The following is a 21,810-nucleotide window of genomic DNA, read 5'->3' as shown; positions in this document are numbered from 1 at the left end:
TTCTGCGTGCTCTGGTTTTCAATTTTATAAATACCAAACTTTGAAACCAGTTAACATTTAACTTAACGTTTAACTTTATCAGCTGAACAATTACATAAAACTACTTCAACGTTTACAAATTTATTGCAATACAATTAAACACAATGGTGAAGAAAATATATTTTTCCACATAACAGCAGTTCTGTCTATTTGTGGAGGGTATGAATTGGAGGCAGGGGAGTGTGGGAGGAGAGGAAAGGGGGAAGAGGAGAGAGGGGGAAGAGGAGAGAGGGAGGGAATAAGATGAGGAGGGAGAGAGGGTTTAGAGATATCAATTGTTAATTTTACAAGCTCAAAGTCTGAAAACAGCAGCCACTGCAGCGGAGTATCCTGGCACAGATCTCCTCTGATGTCCTTTGGGTAATCGATTTGCTTCCTCACCAGGTGAAGATGATACCTGACTCTTCTCCCATGATCCCTGTGCCTATGTTGAAGCCTCATAAAGGATTTTTAGAAGCCAAGCCAAGTGTGATGCCCCAGTGGAGGTGAAACAGGGCTATAGATTTTGAATCTGCACTGAATTCTGCAATACCTGTCAGAGAGATAGTTCACATTATCTTACAGGAGGTTTTCATATGTCAACTAAGGCAGTAATCTGAAACCAACTCCACTGCGCCGCCCATATGCTCAGGATGTCAGAGTCCTGACTGCCAAAGCAAATCTTCTTCATCCAGCTCAAGGAAGGAACCCGAACATGAGGAGGACAAAGGAAGCTCTTCAAAGACACCTTGAAGGCTTAGCTCAAGAAATAGGACATAGATGCCAATGCCTGGGAGACCCTTTCCCTGAAGAGAACTACTTTGAGGAACCTCCTGATTGAAGGGACACAATTGCCCTTAGTGTTGGGTGGGGTTACTGGGTTATGGGGATAGGGTGGCGGTGTTGACCTTGGGTAGGGTGCTCTTTCCAAGAGCCGGTGCAGACTCGATGGGCCGAATGGCCTCCTTCTGCACTGTAAATTTTATGATTCTATGAATTCTTCAATAACACCCGACGGCAAGAGAAGGTCCGGAAAAGGAGCTTGAGAAAGGAATACCCATGGACTCGAGTCCAAGGATCGATCCCACCTTTTTGAAACTCCTTCAAGTGAGTGAATGAAGATGCGGCTCATCAGCCACATGAGGACCCACAGGTCCCATGACCAGTAAGATGGAATAACTTATGTGAACAGTCATGCTTGTTAGCGAGCGATCGCTGAAGATTACATTCACTCCAAATCCATTCTATCCATTATAGTTCCTTTAATGGAATGATATCCTTATGACAAAAGCAAAGTAAAACAAAAAAAATCTTCCTTTCACTTTTGGGTGGCTCCAAAGCCACTCAATACAATAAAGTACCTTTTAATGGAATTAATAGCCTCATGACAAACGAAAGATCTAAAAACTAAAGCTACACCTTCCTTTCACTTTATTTGCATTTCAAAGATATTTATAAATACTAAACACTAATCAAACATTAACCTGCCAAAAACATGGTTTCAGATGTCTCCTGCCTCTGCTCGATGATCCTGGGCCGAGAAAATAAAAGCACAAAGGAGTAAGTGTGAAAACGTACCTAACATCAGTTGACCAAGTTAGTGCTGTCCCTTTAATTTTCATGCTGTCGGTTCAGCGCAGTGCTTCACTCAATGAGTCAAAAAAATTGGCCGGGAGTTTAAACGCTGCACGCTTCCTGCACGCATGTGCGTGCGTCCTCACTTCCGCATTGTCGCACCGCGCATGTGCTGCAGACCATTGACTTAAGTCCGGGATCAGAGAGGAAGTTATGGGCCCAGATGTCAATAGCCAAGCATTATCAAGGCCAACATTATCAATGCCAATATTATTGCATTTTGGCCTTTAATCCTGTCTACTTTCCTACTAGTTCACAGCATATAATGCCAAGGTAACTTTGTCTTACTTTCTGAGGTTAAAGATATGTCTTCTGGTCTTCTCGGGTATAATATGACAATAGCAAATACAAATCAATGAAACCAACCAGCGACATGAAAACACATTCAAAGAATCAAAGTTACAATGATCAACTGTAATAACCTGAAACCTGAATTTGATTTAACCTTATCAAGTAGTATTATGTGTAATATACAGACAATGGACATGATTTAGCCACGGCGTTGTGCCCAGTGCGGAGTCGGGCAGGATGGAGTGTTCCAAATCGGGTTTTGCGCCAGGCCGATTGTGAGTCATGCGATTCACTATGCCCAGCGAAATCTGGGTCATGCCCTCACTGGGCGTGATACAGATAATGATATTTAAATGAGCGGTCATCTGGCAGTACCGGTCGCACTGGTAAGGCTTTAACTGTGCGCTGATTAGTAGTGGTCTACACAAGTGGAGGCCAGTTGTGATGGTTACACAGGGGTCTCCGAGGCCATTGGAGCCCCCTCAGGTGGTCGGGGATAGGGCATGGCAGTACCCTGACACTCTCACTGGCACGTTCCAGGCTGGTGTTGCCAGGGTAACCGGGCACCAGGTTCGCACTGCCAAGTGACAGAGTCTTGGGGGGGGGGGGGCTGTGCCCATTAAAGGGGGGGTTAGGGGGAGTATGAAGGGTGGCTGGGTGAACGGAGTGGTGTGAAGGGGCCTCATAAAGATTGAGGGGAGAAGGAGGGCCCAAAAGGTGGGGAAGGGCGAAAGATGGGTTGGAATGACCGGAAAAGTGTTAAGTCCTCAGCGACCCCATAGCGGGGGTATCATCACTTGGGGTTGGGGGGGAAGGGGGGCTAATCCCATGTCTGTGGAGGGTGGCATTGAAGTTGTGGGGGACCCTCAAGTTCACCTGGCGATCGGTGCACCCTTTCAAAATGTCGGCCGATCTCTGATCAGACGGATCGCCGATGTGTTCAGCTCCCCACGACTAAAAAAAATTGAAGTCTGGGCTGGACAAGAGAGAAACTCAACAAGGTCCCAAAAAAATGACTCGGGGCACAATCTAACCAAAAAAAAGAGTACTGGGTGGTATTAGCGGTGCTGTTCCCAGCATTATAAGCTTGTAACGCCGGGAATTACCCCACTGTCGAAGAGCACTCTGTTTTCTTTTAGTGCCCTGGCAGGGAACCCCCGACCGAGTCCGCATACAGCGTCACTTCCTGCACGGAGGAGCTCCGGTCGAAATGCATTTTAAATGGCGTCCCAATCTCTCGACTCCCTGACACAACCTCCAGACAACCCCAACGCCCCAACTCACCTATAAGGACGTCAGGGGAACCCCACCTCACACGGGCAGTGCATCCTTGGGCCCGAACTCAGTGTGGACAAAATACCAGCCTGGCACCTTGACACTGCCAGCCTGGCAGTGCCCCTCCTAGCCTGGCAGTGCCACCTCAGTGCCCTGACAGTGCCAGGCTGACAACCGGGTGGCTTTGCTAAGGTGCCAGGGTGGTACTGCCAAGGTGCCAAGCTGGCAATACCAAGGTGCCCAGTTGGTACCAGCAGTGCCAGGGTGCCATCCTGCCTGGAGGCCAACCATCCATGGGCCTTCGATCGCCTGGGAGACCCACTTGGACATATGTGGGGACCAGCACTGAATGGCGCCTGGTGAGACCAATAGATGCAGGTGGTGCAAACACTGCCAAGTGGGTTTTTAGACTCACTTTGCCATGCGAGACTGGGTTCAACCCATCGTGGGCATTACGACTGTTGGAAATCCTGGGAGAGGCCTCTCCCACGATTTACCACCCATGCCCCACCGCATTTCTTTCCTCTTTCGACGGACTAGGCATTCTCTGGTGCAATGTGGATTATTAATGTAAACTCAACCAAATTCATTACTCACCTCCGAACAAACTTTAAGTGTGAGTGTAGCTTGCAAGGCTAGATTTGTGTCGGGGAAACAATGCTGCTGTTTCTTGTCATTGTTTAAAATTACCTGCACAATAGTCAGGAACATGTGACTCTAGTCCTGAGAAGCAAACACAAGAGAACGAAGCCTGAACAATCAAAGTGATGAAGAAATCCGAACAGATGCCACTGCTAGATCAAAGAGACTCCACAACTAGACTGGAGAATAACTGGGAGCAGTGGGAGTTACTCTGTACTCCCTCAAGCTGCAATAGTTTCAAATCCAAAGGCAGGGGGGCTCCATCACAATTTTGTTTCATTGTTTCAGATTTGTGATTTTTTTTTGGGTGTTCTAAGACATGCCAGCATTGAAAAAGGCAAAGTATTTTGCCACAGGTTCCATGTTCTAAGCAGATTTTTGTCACTAACAATTTATATTTGTAGAGTTTAATTAATAGGTCAATCCAAGCGTAATCGATTTAGCTTCAGATATTTTCTTTCTGTGGCAGTTTTCAGATAAAAATAATCTATTCATGCAATATAACAAATCAAAAGGTTATTCGTCTATTTAAGTATTCGCACACATTTAGGGACAAGCAACACATTTATTTACTTCATTTTTTGTTGCAGGAAGTTTGTCTATCTTTTTGGATCCATTGAACATATATTACAAAAAGATATTTCAGAGAAAAAAACGATTGACATCAATGATCAAATTACCAAACGCAATGCAAAGTGAATGTGTAGAAAGGTCCTTGTTGCTCTCTCGGATGTCTGATTTTATTCAGTGTAAACTATCGCTATGTGGCTGCAAGGATTGCGTGCAATGGTCAAGTTTTGTGTCTGGACCTTGTGTCATGTGAGAGTACCTTTAAGGAAGTGGTGTTTTTTATAGAATAACTGCAATGGTGTATCTTTAAGAAATGGGTGTTTTTTATAGAATAACTGTAGTGGGTGTACCTTTAAGAAATGGGTGTTTATTACTGCAGTGATGTCAGAGAGTGGGTGGAGCTGGGCTGTCTCAGCTTTTTACTTTCGCTTTAGGCTTTTTGCTGCAGGGTGGGTTTGGTTTCATTTTAGTTTTGGAGACGCTGAAATCACAGCAGGATGTGTATGGATCTTTGAAAGCTCATGAACATTCATTTGCTGATTTTCACAAATAGTGAATTTAAACCTGATCTTTGTGTTAAAAGGGTCTTTTGTCTGCTGAATGTTGTTTGGGAATTTAGTAAGGATTACTTAGTGTTGTATTCTTTGGGGGTTGCATTTGAATTGATGGTTGCTAAGATGTTCACTGTATGTTTTAAAAAGGTTAACTTGGGTTCATAGAATAAACATTATTTTGCTTTAAAAAAACTTTTCCATTTCTGCTGTACCACACCTGTAGAGTGGGCCGTGTGCTCTCCATACCACAATCTATTAAAAGTTCTGGGTCAGGTGAACTCCATGATACACTTTGGGGTTCTCTAAACCCTGGCCCGTAACACAAGGTATACATGTCAGTCAGCATAGATGATTGACTAACTAACGTTTTTACATAGGTCCATGCATATCACTTTACTGACTCTTTCCTCGCCCCTCCCCCCTCCTCCTGTCCACCCCAATCGATGGATCTTATAATTAGGCATGGGTTAATTTGGGGCTGAATGGGCAATATCTAGCCCAGAGGATGTCAATGTGGCCCGAAGTAAGGACACAAGCTGGGTTGGTTTACTTCATAAGGTTTTCAGAACTTGACAAGTTTTTTTACTTTAGTCAGCACCTCTACGAAACTAAGGGACAAATGTTTTTGCAGAGTCTTTTTTCAACGGATTGAAACTTGAGGGGATTTAAAAGCTTTGAATAGATTTCATGAATTGAATTTTTTTGGTGACAAATGTGTAGGAGTGAGAGTTATATTAGATTGTTGGAAGTTTATTTTTTGTCTCCATATGGACCCTGAAGTTTGTCAATGGTGTATACTGGGTGGCACGGTAGCACAGTGGTTAGCACTGTCGCTTCACAGTTCCAGGGTCCCAGGTTCGATTCCTGGCTTGGGTCACTGCCTGTGCGGAGTCTGCACATTCTCCCTGTATCAGCGTGGGTTTCTTTGGGGTACTCTGGTTTCCTCCCACAGTCCAAAGATGTGCAGGTAAGGTGGATTGGTCATGCTAAATTGCCCTTAGTGTCCAAAAATGATTTTGTGGGGTTACTGGGTTACGGGGATAGGGTGGAGGCTTAAGTAGGGTGCAGACCCGATGGGCCGAAAGGCCTCCTTCTACACTGTAAATTCTATGAGTGGCTCTGGAGGTGGCATGGGAGTATGAGGAAGTGTGGAGGTGACATGGGTGCCTGAATCTTTTTTGCAGAGGTGGCTTGGTGGGGCAGGTGAGTGGCATGGTGCGGCATGGAGATGCCACGAGTGGATGAGGGAGCGTGTAAATATGCACTTTCACAGACTTCATTAGCGAACACAGAGTGGAATACAGGTTCAAAATTGCTGTCGATGTGCAAAAACTGGACACAAAGTAACTGATTGCTGGAGTAAAGGTGCAAATTGCAAGAATTGTAAAAAGGGGCACATCGAACGTGCTTGAAGGAGAAAGAAACAATAAGAATTATAAACAGCAAAAATCAAATATGTCAAATGGAAAACCGAAGAGAGAGAAAAACATCCACGCAATACAAAAAAGGCACGAAAAAGGGCCAGAGTCATAGTCAGATGATGAACTGTCATTGAATTTGCTGGCTATTGTGGACGTAATACCGCTGCATTTATTGGATGGACAACTGGCAAAGATGGAGTTGGCAAGTCATGTCACAGCTGTAAAGAACCATAGTTAGGCAACACTTGGAGTATAGTGTTCAATTCTGGTCGCCACACTACCAGAAGGATGTGGAGGCTTTAGAGAGGGTGCAGAAAAGATTTACCAGGATGTTGCCTGGTATGGAGGGCATTAGCTATGAGGAGAGGTTGAATAAACTTGGTTTGTTCTCACTGGAACGAAGGAGGTTGAGGGACGACCTGATAGAGGTCTACAAAATTATGAGGGGCATAGACAGAGTGGATAGTCAGAGACTTTTTCCAGGGTAGAGGGGTCAATTCCTAGGGGGCATAGGTCTAAGCTGCGAGTGGCAAGTTTAGAGGAGATGTACGAGGCAAGTGTTTTACACAGAGGGTAGTGGGTGCCTGGAACTCGCTGCCGGAGGAGGTGGTGGAAGCAGAGACGATAGTGACGTTTAAGGGGCATCTTGACAAATACTTGAATAGGATGGGAATAGAGGGATACGGACCCCAGAGGTGAGAACATTTTAGTTTAGACGGGCAGCATGGTCAGTGGAGGGCCGAAGGGCCTGTTCCTGTGCTGTACTTTTCTTTGTTCTTTGTTCTTGACACTGGTGCAGCTGTTTCATTGGTCCCTGAAACTGGTTACCGCGAGAAACTATGAAAAATAACCTTGAAACCCTCAAAGGAAGTACTTTAAACCTATGCTGGAGAAGTGATTCTGTTAAGTTCAGTGTGCAGCTTAAAGGTAGACTGCAGACCTATCCCTGCAAGCCGTTGATGGTAACTATCCAATTCTAATGGGGAAAACTTGGCTGGAGAAAATCAAGCTAAACTGAACCAATGTGAATCTCTTATTGGAGACCGAAGCAGGCCCAACCAAAAGCCGAAAGGAACAGAAAGTAGCAGGTGCTGAAAAAGCACTGAAAGCAAATGCATCCAAGGTTCAGGCAAGCAGTGTTGGGATTAAGATGACAAAGGCTCAGCATACTGTAACAAATGTGGTTCAGGATCGAGAAACAAAGGGGGGAGAGCTTACCGAAGATGTATATGAATGCTTTCACAAAAATGAAGGTCAAAAGTATGCTGAAACATTCAGCCAGGATGACCAGAATGCATTTACCCTTTGTAAATTGAGAACCACAGGAGACCAAGAAATTGGGGTGCATCTCAAAATCCCTGTCCATAAGGAAGCTTCCGAATTCATTGGAAAGAACATTCAGTTTGTGAAAAGAGCTGCTGACTCCATTCATGCATCAAGGGCCAACAAGAGTAAAAAGATTGCTGATTGTAAACAATGGGAGCAAAAGGAGCCGGCACAGAAACTCAGGGTGTTTGGATGGGAGTTGATCCAGATGATCAAATGAAAAGAGTTGGAGCTGCTCAGAGTGCAGTCTGCATCACAAATATTCCTTTCCTATTTTACTCTGTACAGTAGCATCTGACGTTCAGTGAACACACAATAGCAAGAGGAATTACTGTAACCTGACTTTGCTTAACCACCCAACCCGAAAGGCTAAAATTGATATGTTCTTAAATTGAAAGAACCCTTTTGGAAATGTTCAGGAGAAACAGTTTTAACTGGAGAGTTTTGAAGTTCCATTCAAGAAATAAGACCTAAAACACAAGGGTAAACGCAGCGAGAATGAAACTTCAAAGGGACAGATGCAGGATGATGGAGGCACGCCACCATCTGGAGAAGGCACCGCAAAGGCTGTGCCACAGGATTCAGGTAAAGGAGGTATGCAGCCTGGAGGAATAGCGGTTGGCAACGAAAAACAGATCGACAGCCTGGGCCAAGAACTAAAGAGGCTGGAAATGGAACCAGACAAAAGTCAGAGAACTCAAACATCTGAAGGACACCAACTCCCCCTTACTCCAACTGAGGCTTACCCTGGGCGTACGACGCCAAGCAGCGCAAATGAAAGTTTGCAGCCTCTGAAGTGAGAGCTCCGACGAATCAGGTTTTGCGATGTTAGAACAGGGCTAAACGCCATGTTTTACAGAAAGGTCAAGATGTATTGGCAAGGAGCTTAACCACCAGTGAGAAGTGATTACCTGCCATCATATTCACTCAGTCAGGACCGGTCTCCTACACCATTCAAACTCAGGATGAAGTAGTGTCGAGGAGACACGCTGACCCACTTTTAGTCACGAGAACTAGTTTGCCAGAGACAGAGTCAACCGAGAGTCCACAACAAACTGAGCCAAGTGAAAACCTCAACATTCCTGTGAACCTGATAATACCAGAAACAACTTTGGAAGATAGCACCCTAGCTGAGGACATTTCAACACCGTGTCAACCTGTAAACATGACATCAACTCCGGTTGGAACAAACCACACCAAAAACACCAGAGGTTACAGTCAAGTCAAAAATGCAGCTGCCTGGGTTTTGCAAACAACCACACAGAAATTGATGACCTCCAAAACATCTAACTTATTGACCGGTGTGTTTATTAATTGCGCACATTGTAAATTTTGATTGTGAACGTTAGGTTGTGTTTCATTGCAGAATTTTGAATGTAAAAGGGGAGGAATGTGTTGCGTATAATCTATAATCTTTTGTTATTGTCACAAGTAGGCTTACATTAACACTGCAATGAAGTTACTGTGAAAATTCCCTAGTCGCCATATTCCGACGCCTGTTCGGGTACACAGAGGGAGAATTCACCTAACAAGCACGTCTTTCGGGACATGTGGGAGGAAACCGGAGCACCCGGAGGCCCCCACGCAGACATGGGGAGAGCGTATTGTCTCCGCACAGACAGTGACCCAAGCAGGAATCGAACCCGGGACCCTGAAGCTGTGAAGCAACAGCGCTAACCACTGTGCTACCATACCACCCTGTATTCATGTGTGTTCCTCATTGGAACAAGGTCACTTTAAGAGTTCAATCACACATGATGTATTGATGACATCATCGGCAGTTTGAGCGGACTAAGCCAGTCTTTACAGCCTGCTAAGCAGACATCTTTCTAATAACCCTCTTGTTTATTTGTATCTTTGTGACCTATAAGCCACAATCAGGGAGTCTCCTCTGGATCCACCTAAATCTTGGCTTGTAGCCATTTGATTTTGCCTAATTCGTCCCAGAAGACATTCTCGTATTTTCTTCTCAATTCGTGCAGCCTCCCTTCCTGCACTTGAAATATCTCAGCCGAATTCAACTTGATTTCTTTTCGCCAATCATGGCAGAGAAGACTTGGTCCTTCACTCATCACTTTAATCACTGGGAGCTGGGTAGACTGTTGTCCAAATCATACAGTTACCATAGTGTTGCCTTTTATTTTTATTACTTCTCCCTAAGTCTTCAAATTGGCAGAATTGTTTTTGAGATCAAGGGTTGGAGAGCTTAGGTACTGAAATATATGCTCGCCCATCACAGTGGTTGATGCTCATGTATCCACTTCCATCTTAAGAGACTTCCCATCTACCCAGAGCAGCACAGTAATAGGGTCTATCTTGCCTGTTTTTAAATTAAACAGAGAGTGAATACCAGAATCACAGGTGCTTAACTCTTCTACTTGTAATATCTTGGTCGATTATTCGCTGATCTTGACTTAACTCTGCACTGCTGTATCAAATGTCCTTGATTGTGACTATAAAAATATTCAGCCTCCTTAAACCACAATTTCCCAGGTAAGTGTTTACGCAGTAATTGCCCAGAAGGGCTAACATCCCCTGGACAATTGCGCGAGGTTGGAAACCATCTGCCAAGGTGATTTAAATCACTAACTTTGGATGGTTCTGTCAGTTTTACACCAATAGTTAACCTGGAAGAATTAGAAGAAATAAAACCACTTCTAACTTCAGTGTAACTATTCTAAATGGTACGACCCCTTTGGGGGCCAACAACTGTGCTCCATATGATACAACCCTTACACAGCTGAGTATGAACTCCTCTGATTACTGGGGCCGGGGTTTCCCTTGAACAAGGGAAAAGTCCTCAGTATAAAAACCCTGACCTGGGTGCAGGTCAGGGAGGGTGGCCCTTTGGGGAGAGGAGTTATAGTTTTGTTATTGCGTGTATACCACAATAAACCTGTTACTCATGTCTACCCGACCGTGTGTTCCTGTTGTCTCTCCTGTTCGGATTCTACACCGGCGACGAGGGTGAAGTTGAGCTGCAGCAGCTGCCGTGCATTATGCCGCTGACCTACTTCATCCAGGCCCACAGAGAGGCCTCCATTCCGAACGGTGAGATGACGCACATCAGGAAACTTGAACAGTTCGATGCTGTTATCGATGACTGGACCCAGTATGTAGAGTGGGTGTCATTTTGTTTGGTCGAATGCAATTGTTGGGATGAATGACAGACCATTACCCTGCTAACTGCAGTCGGGGGGTCCACCTATGCGGTCATCAAGAGCCTCACGCACCTGGACAGGCCGGACCCCAAGTCTTTTGCCACCTTGGTGCCCTGGTCGAGGCACATTTTAACCCGATAATGGTCCACCGGTTCCATTTTCACACGCCCTCGCAGGCCCAAGGAGAATCAAATAGCTAATGTTTGGCACTTAAGGGCGCACACCTTCTCATGCGAGTTCAGGGCCTCACTGTACGAATCCTTACGGGACTGTTTTGTCTCTGGGTTCCGAGAAGCTGATACCCAAAGGAAACAAAGGTGGACATCGCCATTGAGAGCGTGGAGTGTGGGGTCCAGGAGTTGTAGGGCTTGTAGGTCCTGAAACTTGGTCGCCAAAACGACCATTGACCGACCGCTCACAGCCCCGTATGGCGTGAGCTTCCACAAAGCGGGACCAACTGTGAGACCCAAGAACATTGCTAGTGTCCAGCCGGGATGATTTGTAACGGAATAACAAGATGGTGGCCATGGGCCGTGGGCTGGACACTGTGAACAGGGTCTGGACAAACCTGCGAGGGCGCCGATCCGGCCGAATCCCCAGGCCTCACCAGAGGCCAAACATACTATGCTGAAGACCAGGATATAATAATTTTTATTGTTGGAGGTGTACCAGAAGTTGCAGAGCATTACAGCCCCCAGGGTCGCACCCATCCAGATTGCATTAACGATGAATGGCCACCCCATTGAAATGGAGATCAATACCGGAGCGGCAGTCTCAATGATCAGCCGCTGGACATTCGCCATGACCAAGTCCGGTCTCCAGACTTTGGTACTTGGGACACATGCCCAATTGGCGACGTACACTGGACAGCCTTTGGCCTTTGAGGGAACCACTCACGTGACTGTGGCAAATGGGAACCATTCGGCATGTTTACCCTTGGTGATAGTCCATGGAGGAAGACTCACTTACTAGGCCGCGATTGACTGAGCAACTTAAAATTGGACTGGCAACACTTCAGCCGCAAATACCCCCCCCCCCCCCCCCCCCATGGCCCAGAAGCAGTGCTGGCGAAGTTTCCAGGCATTTTTGCTGAAGGCCTCAGAATGATAAAAGGCGCAGTGGCCAAAATCAGTGTGGTCGAGGTCACGCAATCCTGTTATTCCTGCAACAGCCCAGTGCCATACGTGTTGCCGCCCAAGGTAAATGCAGATCCGTTGGGCATCATCTGCCCTGTCCGTTCTGCTGATTGGGGTGCGCAAATGATCCTGGTGCTAAAGTCCGAAGAATCCATACATCTCTGCAGGAACTACAAGATGACAGTGAACGGATCTCTCACCTTGACCGTTACCTAATCCTGCGCATTGAGGACCTGTATGTAAAACTCAACAGGGGAACAACATTCACAAAGCTCAACATGAGCCATGCATACCCATAGCTGGTCCTAGATCCTGACTTTCTGAGGTATGTTACAGTCAACACCAACAGAGGTGCTCTACGAATACATCCGACTACCTTTTGGGGTTTCATCGGCCTGTGCGCTTTTCCAACACGCACGGAAATAATCCTGCTAGTCCTATACTTGGATGACATATTCATCACCAGGGCCTTGGAAATAGAACAGTTGGAGAACCTGGCTGAAGTTCTGCGGCATTTTGAACAGGCTGGCGTCTGACTCCAGAGGGAGAAGTGCATCTTTAACATCTCCAAAGTCACCTATTTAGAGTACCAGATCGATAGGAAGGGGCTACACCTTGTGCAAGATAAGGTGAGGGCCATTTGGTAGGATCCCATCCCTCAAGGCCCGACCGAACTCCGTTCCTTTTTAGGACTTATCAACTACTACGGGACATTCATCCCCAGCTTGGCCACGCTGTTTAGCCCGCTCCACCAATTATTAAGAAAAGGACACAAGTGGGAATGGAACCCCCCCACACCAGATGGCATTCTAAGACGTAAAAAGGCAGCTGGCATATGAGAGGCTGCTGACACACTTCGACCCAGAAACGCCACCTCTCCTGATGTGCGATGCTTCTCCTTACAGTGTAGGTGTCGTTGTCGCACACCGGATGCCCAATGGTTCAGAGTGACCGATAGATGTCGCATCGCGCACACAAGCCGACGCCGAGCAGAACTATGCCCAAATCAAAAAGGAGGGCCTGGCTGTTGTATTTGGTGTGAGTCCGTTCCATCAGTGTGTCTACGTCCATGCATTTACAGTCTATGCCAACCACAAACCTTTACTTGGTTACTCAAAGAGGATCGAGTGATTTCCCCAGGTCCAGCGATGGACATTACTCTTAGCAGCATATGAATACACACTGGCACATCACCGGGCATGCGGATCCCACATGCCAACGCATTGAGCCGCCTGCCCCTCTCCACAAGAACACTGGTTCCTACCTCGGCCACAGAAGTCATAGCGGCCCTCGTCTTCATGAACTCCTTGCCAGTCACGGCGGCTTGTATGAAAGAGTGGACTCAGACAGACCCACAGCTATCTCAGGTCTGACACATGGTCTAGTATGGGGGCGAACTCAGAGCTTTGCCCAACAATCTGTGGGCCTATATGACAAAGCTCTCGGAGCTGAGCATAGAGGACAGCCTCTTATTGGGACATGGGTGGTCATCCCAGCACTCCAAAGTAAACACCCGGGTGTATCCAAAATGAATATGCTGGCCCACAGCTATATCTAGTGGCCTGGGATGGACTGGGATATCGAGAAGGTTGGCCCAGTGCCAGGAAAACCAGAAGGCGCCACTGGATACACTAATGCATGCTTGGGAATGACCTGGAAAACCTTGGTATTGAGTCCACATCGACTTTGCTGGCCCATTTCAGGGGGCGACATTTTTTGTGACGGTAGACACCCACTCAAAGTGGCTCGAGGTCCACAAGGTGCTAACTGTTACCAAAAAGACAACCGTGGTTGGCTGCAGCACACATTCAGCACCCATGGAATACTCGAAGCACTGCGTTCACAGCAAGGAGTTTGCGTCGTTCATGACCTCAAACTGAATTTGGCATGGGCAGACTGCTCCGTATCACCAGCCTTGAATGGTTTCGCTGATAAGGCAGTCCAAACTCAAAAGGACAATGAAGAGACTGACCACAGCGATCTTGGGAGATGCGACCAGCCCATTTCCTCTTCAGTTATCGGATGACCCCTCATACTACCATGGATGTGGCACCAGCAGAAGTGCTGATGGGACGTTGGCTCTGGACCCACCTCAGCCCCATCATAGGTGCTTGGATTTGCCAGCGACAGGACCGCTCCGAGACGGACATGGGTTGACGCTTGCAGCGGCTTGAATTAAAACTGGGGACACTGTATAAGTGCGCAATTTTCACACCAGTGTCACATAGGTCCCGGAAGTGGAGCTCTGGTCAACTGGCCCAGTTTCCTATTGTGTCCAGACACAGCAACGTGAAGCTAGTCTCTACCTGGATCACATCCGCTGTTGTGCCCATGAGTCTCCAGAACAGACTTTGGATACGTCAGTCCAGGTCTGCCCGCAGTCCCCGTCGCCACCCAGGTCGCTGCGCCGATGACCGTCGCCACCACCCATTAGAAGCCCAGGAAGGTGAGATGCCTGACACCTCATCAAAATGATCTGACACCGATTCAGACATAGACACAAGCCCGCCTGCCATAGTCATCCAGTCACCTTCAACGCCGGCACCGTTGCTAGCCGTACTGCTCCCGCCTCTTCACTCCACCTGAAAACGTCGGTCACCGGTGTGGTGCACACGTCTCAGACCTGTCCCGTTAACACCAGACCATCATCCGCTCCCAAAACAAACAAGAGGGCCTCTTCCTGACAAAATGGATGTGTCTCCGGACTTGGGGGGTGGGTGCGGGAGAGGTGTAATGACTCCTTTGGCAGACATGGACTATGTTCCATACTATTCCCCCCTTACACAGCTGAGTATGAACTCCCCCAGTAATTGGGGGCGTGGTTCCCCTTAACAAGGGGAAACTCCTCAGTATAAAAAACCTGGCCTGGGTATAGGTCACGGACGGTGGCCCTTTGGGGAGAGGAGTTATAGTTTTGTTATTGTGTACACTGTTGTTTATTTCTACCCTACCGTGCATTCCTGTTGTCTCTCCTGTTCAAGTTCTACACTATGGTTTAGCACAGTGGGCTAAGACAGCTGGCTTGCAATGCAGAACAAGACCAACAGCGTGGGTTCAATTCCCGTACCGGCCTCCCCGAATAGGCGCCGGAATGTGGCGACTAGGGGCTTTTCACAGGAACTTCATTGAAGCCTACTTGTGACAAGAGGCAATTATTATTATTAAACACCCAGTCAGAGCCCCGTCCAGGACAGCCCAAACTCCACCCCCGACTACTTCACCCCAAATGTGTATAAACTCTTGTAGCGCACAAAGACTCCATGAGACGAAAAGAGTGAAGTCGATGAGGCTTTATTAAGCGTGTCTGTTCCCCAGCAGCCCGATAGTAAACTGGCCTGCGGGGGAAGGCACCGGCTTCTTATACTTCGCCTTCAGGGCGGAGTATGAGGTCAACGGCCAACCAGGACCCGGGATCTGTCAGCCAATGACATTAGGGCTTCCAGTCCCACATGACCCCCAATACATACTACCACATTCACCCCTTGTCAAAAATGAACCCGGCGGGGTGATGCTTCGTATGGTGGTAAGGGTTTACAGGGCTGGTCCTGGGAGGACAAAACATTCACATGGCGATACAGTATTGGACCAGTTCGTCCTGTTGCAACTATTTACAGAGGGTATAGGAAGAAAAGCAAAATGTTCTTGTGAACAGTCCGTATTTGTTTTACATCGATGGTGGTAAGGGTTTACAGGTCTGGTCCTGGGAGGATAGAACAGTTACATGGTAGTACAGTATTGGACAGTATCGTCCTGTTACAACTATTTACAGAGGGTATAGGAAAAACAAAATGTTCATTGAACAGTCCATCTTTGTTTTACATCGACGCCACGAGTCGGTCGGGCGGTCTGGTCGTCCGTGTCGATCGCCTCGGCCCCCGCGGTGGTGGTGGTGCTTGTACCAGCGTTGTCGCCTCCGGGAGCCGCACGGTTTCAGCTGTCGGTGCAAAGGGGAGGGGGACTGATCCTCCTGGGAAGGGGGCGGTCGCGGGGTGCGGCGGTGGCAGGAAGGGGGGCGGTTGGGTTGATGGTGTCGGGGGGGTGTGCGTGGTGCCGGCGGGCGCCAGATCCCGCAGGGAGACCGTGTCCTGTCGGCCGTCGGGGTACTCCACGTAGGCGTACTGGGGGTTTGCGTGGAGGAGGTGAACCCTTTCGACCAACGGGTCCGCCTTATGTGCCCGCACATGCTTTCGGAGCAGGATGGGTCCTGGGGCCGCCAGCCAGGTTGGCAGCGACGTTCCAGAGGAGGACCTCCTAGGGAAGACAAGGAGACGCTCGTGAGGCGTTTGATTAGTGCTCGTACATAATAACGACCGGATGGAATGGAGAGCGTCCGGGAGGACCTCCTGCCACCGTGAAACTGGGAGATCCCTGGACCGTAGGGCCAGTAGGACGGCCTTCCAGACCGTGCCGTTCTCCCTTTCTACTTGCCCGTTCCCCCGGGGGTTGTAGCTGGTCGTCCTGCTTGAGGCTATGCCCTTGCTGAGCAGGAACTGGCGCAGCTCGTCACTCATGAAAGAGGACCCCCTGTCGCTGTGGACGTATGCGGGGTAACCGAACAGCGTGAAGATGCTGTTCAGGGCTTTAATGACTGTGGCCGCGGTCATGTCGGAGCAGGGAATGGCAAAAGGGAAGCGGGAGTATTCGTCCACTACATTAAGGAAATATGCGTTGCGGTCGGTGGAGGGGAGGGGCCCTTTGAAATCGAGACTGAGGCGTTCAAAGGGGCGGGAAGCCTTAATCAGGTGCGCTCCATCTGGCCTGAAAAAATGCGGCTTGCATTCCGCGCAGATGTGGCAGTCCCTTGTGACTGTACGGACCTCTTCTAAAGAGTATGGGAGATTGCGGGACTTGATGAAGTGGTAAAACCGAGTGACCCCCGGGTGGCAGAGGTCCTCGTGGAGGGTTTGGAGGCGGTTAATTTGTGCGTTGGCACATGTGCCGCGGGATAGGGCATCGGACGGCTCGTTCAGCTTTCCGGGCCGGTACAAGATCTCATAGTTAAAGGTGGAGAGCTCGATCCTCCACCTTAAGATCTTGTCATTTTTAATCTTGCCCCGCTGTGCATTATTGAACATGAAGGCTACCGACCGTTGGTCAGTGAGGAGAGTGAATCCCCTGCCGGCCAGGTAATGCCTCCAATGTCGCACAGCTTCCACTATGGCTTGGGCTTCCTTTTCCACTGAGGAGTGGCGGATTTCTGAGGCGTGGAGGGTTCGGGAGAAAAAGCCCACGGGTCTGCCCGCTTGGTTAAGGGTAGCCGCTAGAGCTACGTCGGAGGCGTCGCTCTCGACCTGGAAGGGGAGGGACTCGTCGATGGCGCGCATCGTGGCCTTTGCGATGTCCGCTTTGATGCGGCTGAAGGCCTGGCAAGCCTCTGTCGACAGAGGGAAGGTCGTGGTCTGTATTAGGGGGCGGGCCTTGTCTGCGTACTGGGGGACCCACTGGGCGTAGTACGAAAAGAACCCCAGGCAGCGTTTCAGGGCTTTTGGGCAGTGCGGGAGGGGAAATTCCATGAGTGCGCGCATACGTTCGGGGTCGGGGCCTATTATCCCATTGCGCACTATGTAGCCCAGAATGGCTAGCCGATCGGTGCTAAAAACGCACTTGTCCTCGTTGTACGTGAGGTTCAAGGCTTTGGCGGTCTGGAGGAATTTTTGGAGGTTGGCGTCGTGGTCCTGCTGATCGTGGCCGCAGATGGTTACATTGTCGAGGTACGGGAACGTGGCCCGTAATCCATGTTGATCAACCATTCGGTCCATCTCCCGTTGGAAGACCGAGACCCCGTTTGTGACGCCAAAAGGGACCCGTAGGAAATGGTATAATCGCCCGTCTGCCTCGAAGGCTGTGTACTTGCGGTCACTTGGGCGGATGGGGAGCTGATGGTAGGCGGACTTGAGGTCCACGGTGGAGAAGACTTTATACTGGGCAATCCGATTGACCATGTCGGATATGCGGGGGAGAGGGTACGCGTCTAGTTGTGTGTACCTGTTGATGGTCTGGCTATAGTCAATGACCATGCTTTGTTTCTCCCCTGTCTTCACTACTACCACCTGCGCTCTCCAGGGACTATTGCTGGCCTGGATTATGCCCTCCTTTAGTAGCCGCTGGACTTCGGACCGAATGAAGGCCCGGTCCTGGGCGCTGTACCGTCTGCTCCTAGTGGCGACGGGTTTGCAATCTGGGGTGAGGTTCGCAAACAAGGACGGGGGTTGCACCTTGAGGGTTGCGAGGCCGCAGATAGTGAGTGGGGGTATGGGGCCGCCGAATTTAAACGTAAGGCTCTGTAGGTTACATTGGAAGTCTAAGCCCAGCGAGGTGGGGGCACAGAGTTGGGGAAGGACGTTAAGTTTGTAGTTTTTGAATTCCCTCCCCTGTACCGTTAGGGTGACTATGCAGAATCCCTGGATCTGTACGGAGTGGGATCCTGCAGCTAGGCAAATCTTTTGTGCGCTGGGGTAGGTAGTTAAGGAACAGCGTCTTACCATGTCGGGGTGTATAAAACTTTCCGTGCTCCCGGAGTCGACTAGGCATGGCGTCTCGTGGCCGTTAATTAGGACCATTGTCGTCGTCGTCTGGAGAGTCCGGGGCCGAGCCTGATCGAGCGTAACCGAAGCGAGCCGTGGTTGTAGTAGTGGGGTGTGGTCCGTTGTTGCCGTCCAAGATGGCGTCGGGGATGGACAAAATGGCTGCCCCCATACATCGCACGTGGCTGGGGGGTCACAAGATGGCGTCGGGGGTGGACAAAATGGCCGCCCCCATGCGTCGTACAGGTCGGGGGCGGTCCAAGATGGCGGCGCCCCTCCTCCCCTCGTGGTGGTCGGGACCCAAAATGGCGGCGTCTGCGGGTCGCACATGGTGTGCTGGGGGGTCTGGGGAGCGCTAGGACCGCGCGGAGTTCCTTCACTGCGAGCGCCAGGGCCGCGGGCGCTAGGACCGCGCGGAGCTCCCTCTCTGCGAGCGCCAGGGCCGCGGGCGCTAGGACCGCGCGGAGCTCCCTCTCTGCGAGCGCCAGGGCTGTGAGCGCTAGGACCGCGCGGAGCTCCCTCGCCGGGGACAGCGGTGGTCGGGGCCCAGGTAAGTTGCGCCGGCGGGTCAGGCGTGGGGCGCGGGACGGGGGTGAGGGCCCAGGTCGGCGGCGCCGGCGGGACAGTCGTGGGGCCGCGAGCGCAAGGAGCGCGAGGCGCTCTCTCACCGGGGACAGCTGCGGTCGGGGCCCAGGTAAGTTGCGCCGGCGGGTCAGGCGTGGGGCGCGGGACGGGGGTGAGGGCCCAGGTCGGCGGGTCAGGCGTGGGGCGCGGGGTGAGGGCCCAGGTCGGCGGCGCCGGCGGGACAGGCGTGGGGCGCGGGACGGGGGTGAGGGCCCAGGTCGGCGGGTCAGGCGTGGGGCGCGGGATGGGGGTGAGGGCCCAGGTCGGCGGCGCCGGCGGGACAGGCGTGGGGCGGCGAGAGCTAGGACTGCGCGGAGCTCCCTCACCGGGGACAGCGGTGGTCGGAGCCCAAGTCGGCGGAGCCGGCGGGTCAGGCGTGGGGCGCGGGAGGGGGGTGAGGGTGGCGTTCGGGACGCGAAAGACCCATTCCTCTCCGTGGAGAGTGTTGGCCGGCACCCAAATCGGGAGCGCCGGCGGCGGGTCGTACATGGACTGCGGGGAGGGGGGTTGGGGAGCGTGGGCGGCGTGCAGGGCTCCCAGTTCTCCCGGGGCCGCGGTGGTCGGGACCCAGAGCGGCTGCGCCTGCCGGTCGCACATGGCGTGCTGGGGGGGTTGGGAGGCATAGACTGCCTGTAGGGCTCCCTCTGGCCCCGGGACGGCGGCGACCTCGCGGGAACAGCACACCACCGCATAGTTGCCCTTTTTCCCGCAGCTATTGCAGATGGCTGCGCGGGCCGGACAGCGTTGTCGGGGGTGGTTCGCCTGGCCGCAGAAATAACAGCGGGCGCCCCCGGTGCGACTAGGCGTTTGGGCCGCGCAAGCCTGTGGGGTGTCCGGGGGGGGGGGTTTTGCCGCGACGGGTACGTACGGGGCCCAATGGCCTGCCGCGCGGTCGGGGCCGTAGGCGCGGGTAGCGCGGCGTAGAACTCGTCCATCGATTCTTCGGGAGCTTGCCGTCTCGTCGCGAGCTGGTAGCGAGCGTAGATTTGGTTAACTGGGCGGACATAGAGACTTTTCAATGCTGCGAACGCCGTCTGGAAATCGTCAGTGTCTTCAATGAGGGTGAAAATCTCCGTGCTCACCCTCGAGTGCAGGACCTGCAGTTTTTGTTCGTCTGAGACCCGGCCAGTGGTCGGTCTGAGGTAGGCCTCGAAGCAAGTCTGCCAGTGTTTGAAGGCTGCTGCCGCATTCACTGCGTGGGGGCTGATCCTCAGGCATTCTGGAATGATCCTGAGCTCCATAGTCCTTTTTAGGCACGCTTAATAAATTGTAGCGCACAAAGACTCCATGAGACGAAAAGAGTGAAGTCGATGAGGCTTTATTAAGCGTGTCTGTTCCCCAGCAGCCCGATAGTAAACTGGCCTGCGGGGGAAGGCACCGGCTTCTTATACTTCGCCTTCAGGGCGGAGTATGAGGTCAACGGCCAACCAGGACCCGGGATCTGTCAGCCAATGACATTAGGGCTTCCAGTCCCACATGACCCCCAATACATACTACCACAACTCTTAATTCCAGCGGGCCTTGACTTTACGTTGCTGGGTGGAAGTTACGGCCCAATGTTTGAGTGACTGCAGTAATAGAGGTGGTATCTGAAGTTCCCTCTACATTTCCTTCTTAGTGGGCACAATACAAGTTTGTTTCAGCACCATTTCTTTGTCCATGGACAGTGAACATTTCTCCCAGTGAATGAATTAAGTTGGGTGGCCAGATTGATTCAATATAAGGTATGTTCCAGATTGCTTCCCTGCCGCATACCTCTGGAGAGAACATTGGCGGTAGTTGGTGTGCGCCAGTGCTGACATTTGGCGACTGAAGATGTACTCTGCCTCCATGTGCTGGACCATGAGGTCACCAAACACGTGCCATGCCTGTGCTGCAGTGCACGCCTTGGCCTAAGCACATTCTGTTATAAATTGTTTAAGTTGAGGTGAGGGTTGGGAGGAAGGATATGGGATCATACTCAGAAGCAGCAGCCTCCTTCATGCCAAAACTGTGTTACTGCAGTGCTGCCGCGAGCTAAGGAACATGTCAACCTACATAATTGACAAAAGCTGAACAACAGCTTTAAAATAGCTGATATGGCCTTAAATAGATGACAACTCAGAAAGGCCTTTAATGTAGAGATGACACATGAAAATAAATAATTGCGCTGAAAGTGCGGTGGGATATGCACTCATCACTTAAGCTGTAGGTCTGTCCCATACTTCTTCATTCATATTGTTAGAAATAAACAACAAATACATTGAGGGGGTCCAATTCCTAAAAAACAAAAGATTTATTTTCCAAGAGATTCTACCTCCAGAGAAAAAAAATAACTTTTCGATATATTATTCGGGGTGTGCCAATATATTGGAGCTGAAACTGGAAATTATACTTTATTTTATCCTCAGCTTTGTCAAAAACTATAGTCTAATTGCCATTTGGGAATCAATTATTTCACTTTATATTTCAAATTGTTTATCTCCCAGCAGTAGCAGCTTACTATTGTTGGGGGAAAAACAGAATCAATTCATTTTCTTTGAAAAAAAAATCGCCTCAGGAGATCTGGGAATTTAAACCCAGCGTTACGGACTGTCAGATGATTCTAGTCAGGACTGTAGGTAGCAAATGAACGTTTGTATCCATTTATTCCA

At 50.1% G+C, this 21,810-nt stretch overlaps 1 long non-coding RNA gene across 1 annotated transcript in view; it reads left to right on the top strand.

Annotated features, from left to right (window-relative positions):
• The window catches only part of LOC140387175 (uncharacterized), a 169,073-nt gene that overhangs the window by 1,235 nt on the left and 146,028 nt on the right, over positions 1-21,810 (top strand). The window lies entirely within an intron of this gene.

Source organism: Scyliorhinus torazame, chromosome 12 (assembly GCF_047496885.1).
Source record: "Scyliorhinus torazame isolate Kashiwa2021f chromosome 12, sScyTor2.1, whole genome shotgun sequence".
Lineage (NCBI taxonomy): Eukaryota > Metazoa > Chordata > Chondrichthyes > Carcharhiniformes > Scyliorhinidae > Scyliorhinus > Scyliorhinus torazame.
The sequence above is the reverse complement of the archived record's forward strand: the minus strand, read 5'-3'. Positions and strand labels throughout refer to the sequence as shown.